A 10,000-nucleotide genomic window follows, 5' to 3' on the forward strand; every position below is an offset into this window, starting at 1 on the left:
CTTCGAGCCATGTGATTGGCTGCGGTATTTACGTCTTTTTACAAAAATTTCTGGTCAAAAAGGCGACATAATTCTCCGCCAATCAAGATGCATTATTGAATAGCGATAAAGAAACTTGATTACCCTCCTTGTACTCCTTTTCATTCGGCCAGTCTTCGGAGAAGAATTTTGAATATTTGGAGGTCCTGTTTCTTGCGTTATTTTAAATTCAATGGCTGCTCATGGATGCTCAGATGTTAAACTATGGACAGTAGAGCAAGTAGGCGAATGGCTTACTAGTTTAGGCGCCACGTGCAACAAATATGCTGAATCCTTTCGTGGTGAGTAAACTGTGTTCGTTACTTCTATTGTTAAGTTTTGAGGGTCATGAGGGTCATCGTTTTTTTGTGCGTATTGTAGTCGATCCAAGTGTTTTTGGATCGACTACCATTCGCACCAAAGGACGATGTATTAAAATGCATAAAAAAGTACAAGCTGTTTTCTGTTACTTTGAAAACGAAAGAATTGTTGCAGTGTTTTGACGTTCCTTAGATTTGAGACACAAATGGAAGGCACTGTTAGCTCGTTATGTCACCCAAATCAAGACCTTGGGTCCCGGCGATGGTCAGTTAGAATACTTCTCCCGGAAAATGATATGCCGGCGTGCAGAATAGGTGAAATCTACCTAACTTCATAAACATAATGTGGTATTTGTTCGTTGGCGAGGCGACCGCAACTTCCCGCCTTAAAATTTAATATAAATATATGTTTCTTTCATGCATGGAAATTGATGAGGAACTCTTTGCTTGGCCTCTTGGAAAGTTATACCGGTAGTGATTTCGGAGCATAACTTATTCCGTAATTCGTAATGTTGGACCAAAATTTAAGATTATAAGGAAAATTGATTTCCTTGCGCGACAACAGCGCCAGGTAAGTGTAAAGGACTGGTACTACCCATGACTCACCAGGGGCGTCATATTACAAAAATGGCGGCTGTTTTTTACTGAGATATGTTTAGAGGAAGACATACGTGTCACGAAGTGAAAACATTCGTGTAAGGCTAAATAGAAGAGAACTTCATGAGTAACCCATTGGTGAACCCAGACTGTGAAGAGCTGGCCAACCTATAGCCCAGATAAGTTTATCTCTGTTTATTATTCCATTGGTTTAATTGGGTTACTTTGTCTACTTTTGCAATAATAATATTATTGTTCAATTCTTAGTTCGTTTGTTCCGGTTCGGTTTCGTTTTCCAATCGGTTTTTTCCCAGTCGGTCACCACACAGGCTAAATATAAAGTGTTGTTCAGTGGAATTGGACTGATTTTATTCAAATTGGCTCTTTGATTCAGGAAAGCAATGAATTTGAGAATAAAGAAATTAATAGAGCTGTGCAAGGTTAGATTACAATTCAGCACAAATATCCCTTGAAGATTTTAGTGTAAGGTCTCCATTTGTTCTTACTGATGAAGATACACCTATTTATTCCTCAGCAACATAGTGTGGCCAGCCAGTCAACTACAGACAACCACCTGCAACACTTCAGTGTGAAGCGAAAGACAGTTTACAGGTAAGAACTGTCCACTCCACGTTGTTTTCCTGTCCTTATTAGGCTAGTACTGCTATGGCAACAGTTTTTCCTTTGTTTGAATTGTTTAAGTGGAGTTTACCCTTTTTTTCTATAAGTTTAAGTCAAATCTGAACTTCCTACAGTTGTATGTCATTAATTCAATGAAGATGGTCAGGATTTGGGTTGTTTTAGGGTTAATGATGAAATGGAAGTAGTAGAATACAGTAGTAGTATAGGGGTTGGATAAGTAAGATATTTTGCAGGATACTGCTTAAGCGCATTGAAAACGCTATCGATTCAACACTCAGAGAAGAACAGGCTGGGTTTAGAAGAGGACGAGGTTGTATGGATCAGATCTTTGCGTTACGAAATATCCTGGAACAGTCTCTCGAATGGAACACATCTCTTTGCATTAACTTTATCGATTTCCAAAAGGCATTCGATAGCGTGCACCGAGAGAGTCTATGGAAGATCCTTCAAGCATATGGATTACCTCCCAAGATTATCAACCTTATCAAGATGTTCTATGACAACTTCGAATGTAGTATCATCCTTGGAAACACAATTACAGAAGCATTTCCAGTAAAATCGGGAGTGCGTCAGGGCTGCATACTCTTGCCTATTCTCTTCCTTGTTACTATCGACTGGGTGATACGTCAAGCAACTTCCCTGCGCTCTCGTGGAATACAGTGGACTATCTTCTCTCACCTTCAAGACCTTGATTTTGCTGATGATATTGCCATCCTTTCTTCAACATCTACCCATCTTCAGGAGAAATCAGACGATCTCAATACAAATGCCAAGAAAGCGGGACTGATCATCAGCAAAAAGAAATCCAAAATTATGTGTGTCAACTCCGACGCATCAAGGCCAATCAACATCGATGGAGAGCCGTTGGAACATACTGAAGAGTTTACTTACCTCGGGAGTGTGGTCAGTACAGATAACAGTGCCCAGAAGGACATCAAGGCTAGGCTTAACAAAGCCAGGTGTGCATTTAGTAGACTTAGAAACATCTGGAAGTCTAAGCAGTATAGCCTTCGTTAAGACTAAAGTGCGCATCTACAACAGTAACGTTAAATCTGTGCTACTGTACGGCTCTGAATGCTGGAGAATTGTCAAGAGGGACATGAATAAAGTCAATGTTTTTCACAACAGCTGTCTGCGAAGGATCTGCAACATCTTCTGGCCCAACAAAATTTCCAACAATGACCTGTACCAGAAGACTGGGTGCACAAGTATGGATCTTGAAATCAAGAAACGCCGGCTTAGATGGCTGGGACATGTCTTACGAATGTCGTCGGAGAGGATACCCAAGGTTGCCCTTAGGTGGACACCTGCAGGCAAAAGGAAAAGGGGAAGACCCAAAACAACCTGGAGGAAGACAGTGGAAACTGAACTTAGTGAGATGGGTTTGTCATGGGGAGAGGCACAGGCAATTACGAAAGACAAGACCTGGTGGAAAAGAGACATTGTTGCGACCCTATGCCCCATTGGGGGCAATAAGGACTAATATATATAGGGGTTGGGGGCTCTAGACCATTTGATAATGATCTGTATCCAACCCAACCCTATACTACTATCCATTTGTTGGATAACCACTTTTTGGACCGGCACAGCTGTGCCGTGACGTCATATTGTCCAATTTGGAGACCATTTGAAAATGATCTGTAACCAACGCAACCCAATTAATACCATCCAGCTGTTACAATTTCTTAGACACATGAACTAGACTGTGCTTGCGGTTCTTGTAGACCGGCACAGCTGTGCCGTGACGTCATGAGATAGTAATATTGAAAAATAATGTTTCATATAATATAGATGTTTTGTAATAAAGATATTCATGATGAAATGAAAAATGAGTTTGATCAATTCACATGTCCATTTTGTGATCAGGAATTGATGGGGGTTGACAATGAAGCCTAAAATGTTGATTTATGTTGTTTTCAACAAGATATTATAAACAATAATGGTATGAATGTTTGTAAAAATTGTGGATCAGTGCATTATTTTGATTATGTGAATAATTTTATTGATTTTTATGAAAATATGTATAAAATAAAAAGAAAATCAGTGTATCATCGGAAGTACCATATTGAAAATGTGATAAATGAATTGAATATACAAATAACTAGAAATGACATGGATAAAATTTTCAAAGCCTTTGTTGAGATTGACAAAATACTGCCTTTAATTAATAATGGTCGGAAACGTATGATCAGTATTAATTATGTTCTTAAACAATTATTTGAGATGATGAAACTATCACATGATACAATAAAAATTACGAAAAAAAAAAAACAAGACAATTTTACAACAATTGTTGGAATACGATTTTGGATTTGATTGGAAATAAAGTTAAGTCAATCATTCATAAGTAAATTTTTTGTTGTATTTTGACATGAATTTATCTACCACAGGACTGTGATGTTTTTCATCATGGACAATAAATTTTATTTTGTTGATATTCACCTGATCTCATCATATCCTTAATAGCTATGAGAAGATGTTGATAACTCTGATATGCAAACAAACAATTCTGAATTTTGAGATTAAGATTTTTATGTTTCATCCATCCTTGTATTAAAATTGCTGCCGTTGAAATACCAGCCAAACTGATAAAAAGTAAAAAGTCAAACCCTGCACAGTAAGCCTTCATTCTTGCTGGGAGACGTTCCATTCGGAGTGTGGCCTGGGTTTTTTTTCATTTTTGGAGTGTGGTTTTCATTTTCATATTGGAGTGTGGTAAGGTCTTTGTTGTGCTTGTCTTTTTTGGTTTTCTTTTGTTCTTTTTTCGGTGACCCTCCCGGGGACTAATGCTCCGCGTTCTGTGGTAACCCGGGGTAAGCCGAGTCTTTTTTGTTTTTCTTTTTTCTCGCTTCCAGGGCTCTTTGAGCCCTCGTTTTTGGCACCTCATTTAATCTGTCACTGAAGTGTCCTTTTTGGTTTTTCGTGTGGTTTTCTACTTTTTTGGTGAGTTGTTTGGTTTCTTGGTGGCTCCTTAAGAAAATTTCTTGGGGTTTTTGTTTGTTTTTACATTTATTAAGGGTGTTAAGAGTGCTTTTCAATTAATATAATATTCCGCTTTGATTTTTTGCTTACTTCCCTTGTGCTTTTTGTCCAAGGGTTGGTTACTTGCTTATTTGGTTATTGAACATTATTAATAGATTATTTGCTTAGTTACTCCGTAAGTGGGGGACTATTTAGTGTGCTTTGAGTGTTAAAATATCCATTTTTGCAGTATAATATTACATCTTACTATCTGACTGAGGTTACATTTTGTGAAGTAGGGGTATATAAAAAGCTTGGAATAATTATTCATTATTAGTAGTCCTTTAGCAGCTGCTTAAGGTTTAATTTTAAGGTTAGTTTAAAATAATTTACTGGTATCTGTAGTTGGTTTAAAATATAGTTCCATAATGGTTCCGGGCAGCACGCGCACTATTATCGTAAAATCTGGCTTCCCGGCTGGGACCTCCCATGCCGGGGTGGCCGGCATCATAGCTAACTCCCTGGCTGGCCTGGTGGACTCTATCCAGGTCTGCCCAGGGGGCATTATTCGTATTCCACTCTTAGACCCATCTCATAAAAAGACCTATGAGGAGGCCGGGTTCATTGCTATTGGGGATGTCTGCTGTAACGTTGTGGTTTCTACTCCTATCACCTTTGTGATGGTGTACTTGTTCCCCTATGAGGGTAGTAATGACCGTGTAAAAGAGGCTCTGAAGGTTTTTGGGGACTTTAAGGAAGTACGTCATCAACAATGGTCCAATGACCCTGGCGAGCACACCGGTCCCCGTCTTGAGCGTATGATACGCAAGCATGACATCGCCCGGAATATTGTCATCGATGGGGTCAATTGTAGAGTTTGGTACAAGGGGCAATTGCTAGTCTGTGACATCTGTCACGATAACCACAAGGCGGCTGACTGCCCTCTAAAAGGCAAATGTAAAAGGTGCCACGAGGCTGGGCATTTTGTTCGGCATTGCCCAAAGCCTGTTTGGTTTGTGCCGGGGAGACCGGAGTGATGCGGGCGGTAATGATAATGAGAATGATAATGATAATGATGGTGATGTGGCTGCGGCCAATAATGTTGTTGAGCCTGTTGTTGTGCCGGATGAGGGGGTGGAGCCTGTGGTTTCTCCGCAGTGCTCTATGTCAGGTTTGTGTGTCAGAGGTTGGGGTTGATGCGGGTGATGATGCTTCGGCCTCGGTGGTGGATTCTGGACCTTTACGGTCAAAAATACCTGTCAAAGTTGGGCGCGGTGTTTCGGGGGGGTTGCATCCCCCTCTTGTATCAAGGGAGGAGACTGCACATTTGGTGCAGAAATTGAAGGCATCTCTTCCGTCATCCAAGGATGATCTCGTTGCTTCGGCTTTCGTTGTTCCTCGTCCTCCTTGGGCCAGTTCTCGTAGTTCTGGCTCGGGGATGGCCCTTTGTCCGTCCTCTAATTCCCGGTCTCGTTCCGGGGACGAGAGGCCTCCTCTAAGCCCGGATCCTCATAGGTCCCGCCGTCGCACGTCCTCGCCTAGCCCTGCTAGGCGCCGTTAATTTTGCCGTTGTCTTGCCGCCTTTTAGTTTTTTGTCATGGGTTTGTCACTACTTTTTTGTTATATTATGGCTCTCACTGTAATTTCTGTAAACGTTAATGGGTTGAGAGATGGTGACAAGCGTCTTGGATTTCTCCAGTGGTTGTCCCATCTCTCTCCTTCGGTAGTTTGTCTACAGGAGACCCACGCAGTCTCTAATGATGATCTTCTTTCTTGGTTTTCTCGGTTTGGTTATTTGTGTGCTGGTTCTTTTGGTACCAATCACTCTCGTGGTGTGGTTGTTTTGTATCGTTCGGTTTTGGAGAGTAAGTCTGTGGTTTGCAAGTTTGATGGTCGTGTTGTCTTGGTTGAGTTTTCTCTTCGTGGTTCTGTTTTTCGGGTTGCTTCTATCTATGCTCCTAACCGTAATCCTGATCGTGACGCTTTTTTGGTTCGTTGTGTTGACTCTATTGATCCTGCTGTTCCTACTCTTTTGTGCGGCGATTTCAACACGGTCCTGGACCGTGTTCGGGATCGCCGTGGGTCTTGTCCTTTTGATGTCTCTCGTGAAAGTTCTGTTTTGTTGTCGGCTGTGTTTTCGGACTGTTGTGGGGTGGATATTTGGCGTGAAAGGCACCCAAATGATTCTGCTTTCACCTGGTTGCGGCCCGATGGGGCCCTTGCATCCCGCATTGACCTCATCGGTTGTCCGTTTGCTTGGGTGCCTTATGTGTCTTCTGTAGACATTCTGCCGTGTCCTTTTTCTGACCATTGTGCTATTTCTTTCTCATGGGCTCTCCCCAGCTCCGTTCCTCCGGGTCCGGGGTTGTGGAAGCTCAATCTTTCTGTTCTGGATGAGGCCGAGTATATCGACCTCATCTCACCTTTTTGGTCTTATTGGCAGTCTCGTCAGTCCTCTTTTCCTTCCCTCACTAGGTGGTGGGACAGCGGCAAAGCCCATATTAAGCGTATAAGTGTTAATTATTGTAAAGATCGTGGTAAATGTAAAGTAGTTGAACGTAATATTTTGTCTAGTCTTGCTGCTCATCTTAAAAGTCATATTGATTCTGGTCGTCTTTCTTTTCTTCCTGTGTACCTTTCTACTCTGTCTCGTCTTCGTGCTATGGATGTTGAGGTTGCTCGTGGTGCTCAAGTTCGTGCCCGGTCGAGGTGGGTGGAGGAGGGTGAGTCCTCCTCTGCTTACTTCTTCCGGCTCGAAAAGAAAAACGGCACTGACCGTAATATCCCGGCGCTGAGAGCTAGTGATGGTACTTTGGTTACGGATAAGGATGGGTTGTGTGATGTTTTTCGTTCTTTCTGTTCGGATCTTTTCTCTGCTGCTCCTTGTGACTCCAATGCTCGTGCTGAGCTTCTTTCTAACATTTCTTCGGTTCTTCCTTTTGATGATAGTGAGGTGTGCGAAGGTCTTCTCAGCCAGGAGGAGTGTTTTGCGGCTCTTCAGGGCATGGCCCGTGGTAAAGCTCCTGGTTGTGATGGCCTTCCCATGGAATTCTATTTAAAATTTTGGCATGTTTTGGGTTTTGATTTAGTTTGTGTTTTGAATTCTGCGTTTGGTTTAGGCTGTTTATCTCACTCTCAGCGCCGGTGTATCATTACTTTATCATTTACGAAAGGGGATCGTCTTGATCCCAAAAACTGGCGTCCAATCTCCCTGTTGAATGTCGATTACAAAATTGCTTCTCGTTCTATTGCTGCTCGCCTTCTTAAGGTTATTCATTTGGTTGTTGATAAAGATCAGGCTTGTGGTGTTCCTGGCCGTTTTATTGGTGAAAATGTTGCTTTTCTTCGTGATGTTGTTGATTTTTGCTCTTCTCCTGGTACTCCTGCTGCTCTTCTTTCTCTTGATCAAGAAAAGGCATTCGACAGGGTTGATTGGACATTCCTTCGTTCTACTTTATATGCCATGGGTTTTGGGCAGTCGTTTGTTCGGTGGGTTAATTTATTTTACCATAATGTGAGTAGTTGTGTTAATGTTAATGGTTATATTTCAAATTCTTTTAAGTTATCTCGTGGGGTGAGGCAGGGATGTCCCCTGTCCCCCCTCCTTTATGTTTTAGTGGCTGAGGTACTTGCTTGTAATATACGTTCTAATAGTTTAATTTCTGGTTTGTTTCTTCCTCGTTCTTCGTCTTCTTTGCCTGTTGTTTCTGCCTATGCTGATGACACTACGCTGGTTGTTTCTTCTGTTCCTGGTATTTTGGCTGTTTTTGATGTTTATTCTTTGTACGAGAGGGGGTCTGGGGCTAAATTAAATTATGGTAAATGCGAAGGTTTGTGGTTGGGTAGTTGGAATGGGCGCACTGACTCACCGGTTGACATTAATTGGTCGTCGGTGAAGGTGAAGGTGTTGGGGGTTTTTCTGGGTCCTGGCAATCTGGAGGAAGACAATTGGAGGCCGCATATCACCGCGGTGGAAAATGCTTTGAACTCTTGGCGTCAGCGATCGTTATCTTATAAGGGCAAAGCACTTGTTATCAATGCCTTGGCCCTTTCCTGTGTGTGGTACGTGGCCTCTCTTATCCATGTTCCCCGGTGGGTCAGTGTGGAATTAAATACGTTATTTTTTAAGTTTTTCTGGAGTGGTAAACGGGACTTGGTCGCTCGTCGTGTTGTGGTTCAGCCTTTTTGTTTGGGTGGGTTCTCTGTTGTTGATTTTCAGTGTAAAGTTATGGCTCTTCATGTTCAGTGGGTTCGTCGGTTTGTTTCTTCTCCGTCCTCTTGGGTCTCTTTCATGGTTTTTTGGTTTTCTTCCCGGCTTGCCGCTCCTCCGCATCTTGTTTTTTCTGCTCCACTTTGTTTTTCTATGGACTCTCTGCCTCTGTTTTATCGTTCTCTGTTGACTGCTTGGCGGGAGTGTAAAGGATCCCTTACAGCGTCTTCTTTGGGTATTGGTTCAGGTATTGATTTTTGTCCTGTTTCTACTATGTGTACGAAGTCTGCTTATTTGTTTCTTTTGTCTGAAAATGCTGTCTCTCCTCATTGTGAGGAGAAATTCTTTCCTTTGTTTGGTTCTCTGTATTGGTCTTGTACTTGGCGTCAGCTTTTCTTTTTTGATTTGGATCGTCCCGTTATTGATTTGTGTTGGAAAGTTTCTCATGGGGTCCTTTACAAGGCCGAGAGGCTTGCTGGTTTTGGGTATGCTCTATCGACTGCTTGTTTTTGTTCTGCTCCTGTCGAGTCTCTTTCACATTTGTACTTTCACTGTTCTCTGGCTGTCAGTGTTCTGTCGTGGCTTCAATCTCTTATGTTCTTGGCTTCTCCTCTTCGTCCTTCTATCTTGGTTCGTCATGCGCTTTTTGGTTTCGCGGCTGATGAGTTGTCTGTGGTTCCTCGGGTTTTTGTTTATATGTTGAATGTCTGCAAATTTTGTATTTGGGGGGCTCGGAATGATTTTCGTTTTAGGGGTGTTCGTCCCTTGGCTGTTGATGTTATGGAGCGTGTGAAGTCTCGGGTTCGGTTTAATCTCCCGTTGTTTTTCCGTCGTTTCCGGTCTGACCATCGTCGTTATTTTGTTTGTCAGTGGGGTGCTCGTGGTGTGGTGGCTTCGTTACAAAATTATGCCTTGGTCGTTCATATTTAAGTTCTGGTTTTGTGTTGCGTTTGCGTGCCCTGGCCGTTTTTTCTGGGGTGAACCAACGTCTTGGCGTTGGATGAGTCTGTTGACAGGCGGCCTTTCATTGGCCGCTTTTCGCCCTTGTGCTGGGTCGTGCTTGTTTTGTTTTGTCCTGTTGTTTTTGAGTCCTTTTTGTCGTTTTGTCGAATTGTCATTTAGGAGTGTAGGTCAGGCGAGGCATCTCCTATATGCAATTCTTTGTTTGTCTGTTTGTCTTTTGTTATTTGTTGGTAGGGGTGGGGTTCGATTCCCCAGCGAAGTTGGCGTGTTGGTGCACCCCCGTTTGAGG

Source organism: Montipora capricornis, chromosome 13 (genome assembly GCF_036669925.1).
Source record: "Montipora capricornis isolate CH-2021 chromosome 13, ASM3666992v2, whole genome shotgun sequence".
In the NCBI taxonomy this organism is placed as follows: Eukaryota; Metazoa; Cnidaria; class Anthozoa; order Scleractinia; family Acroporidae; genus Montipora; species Montipora capricornis.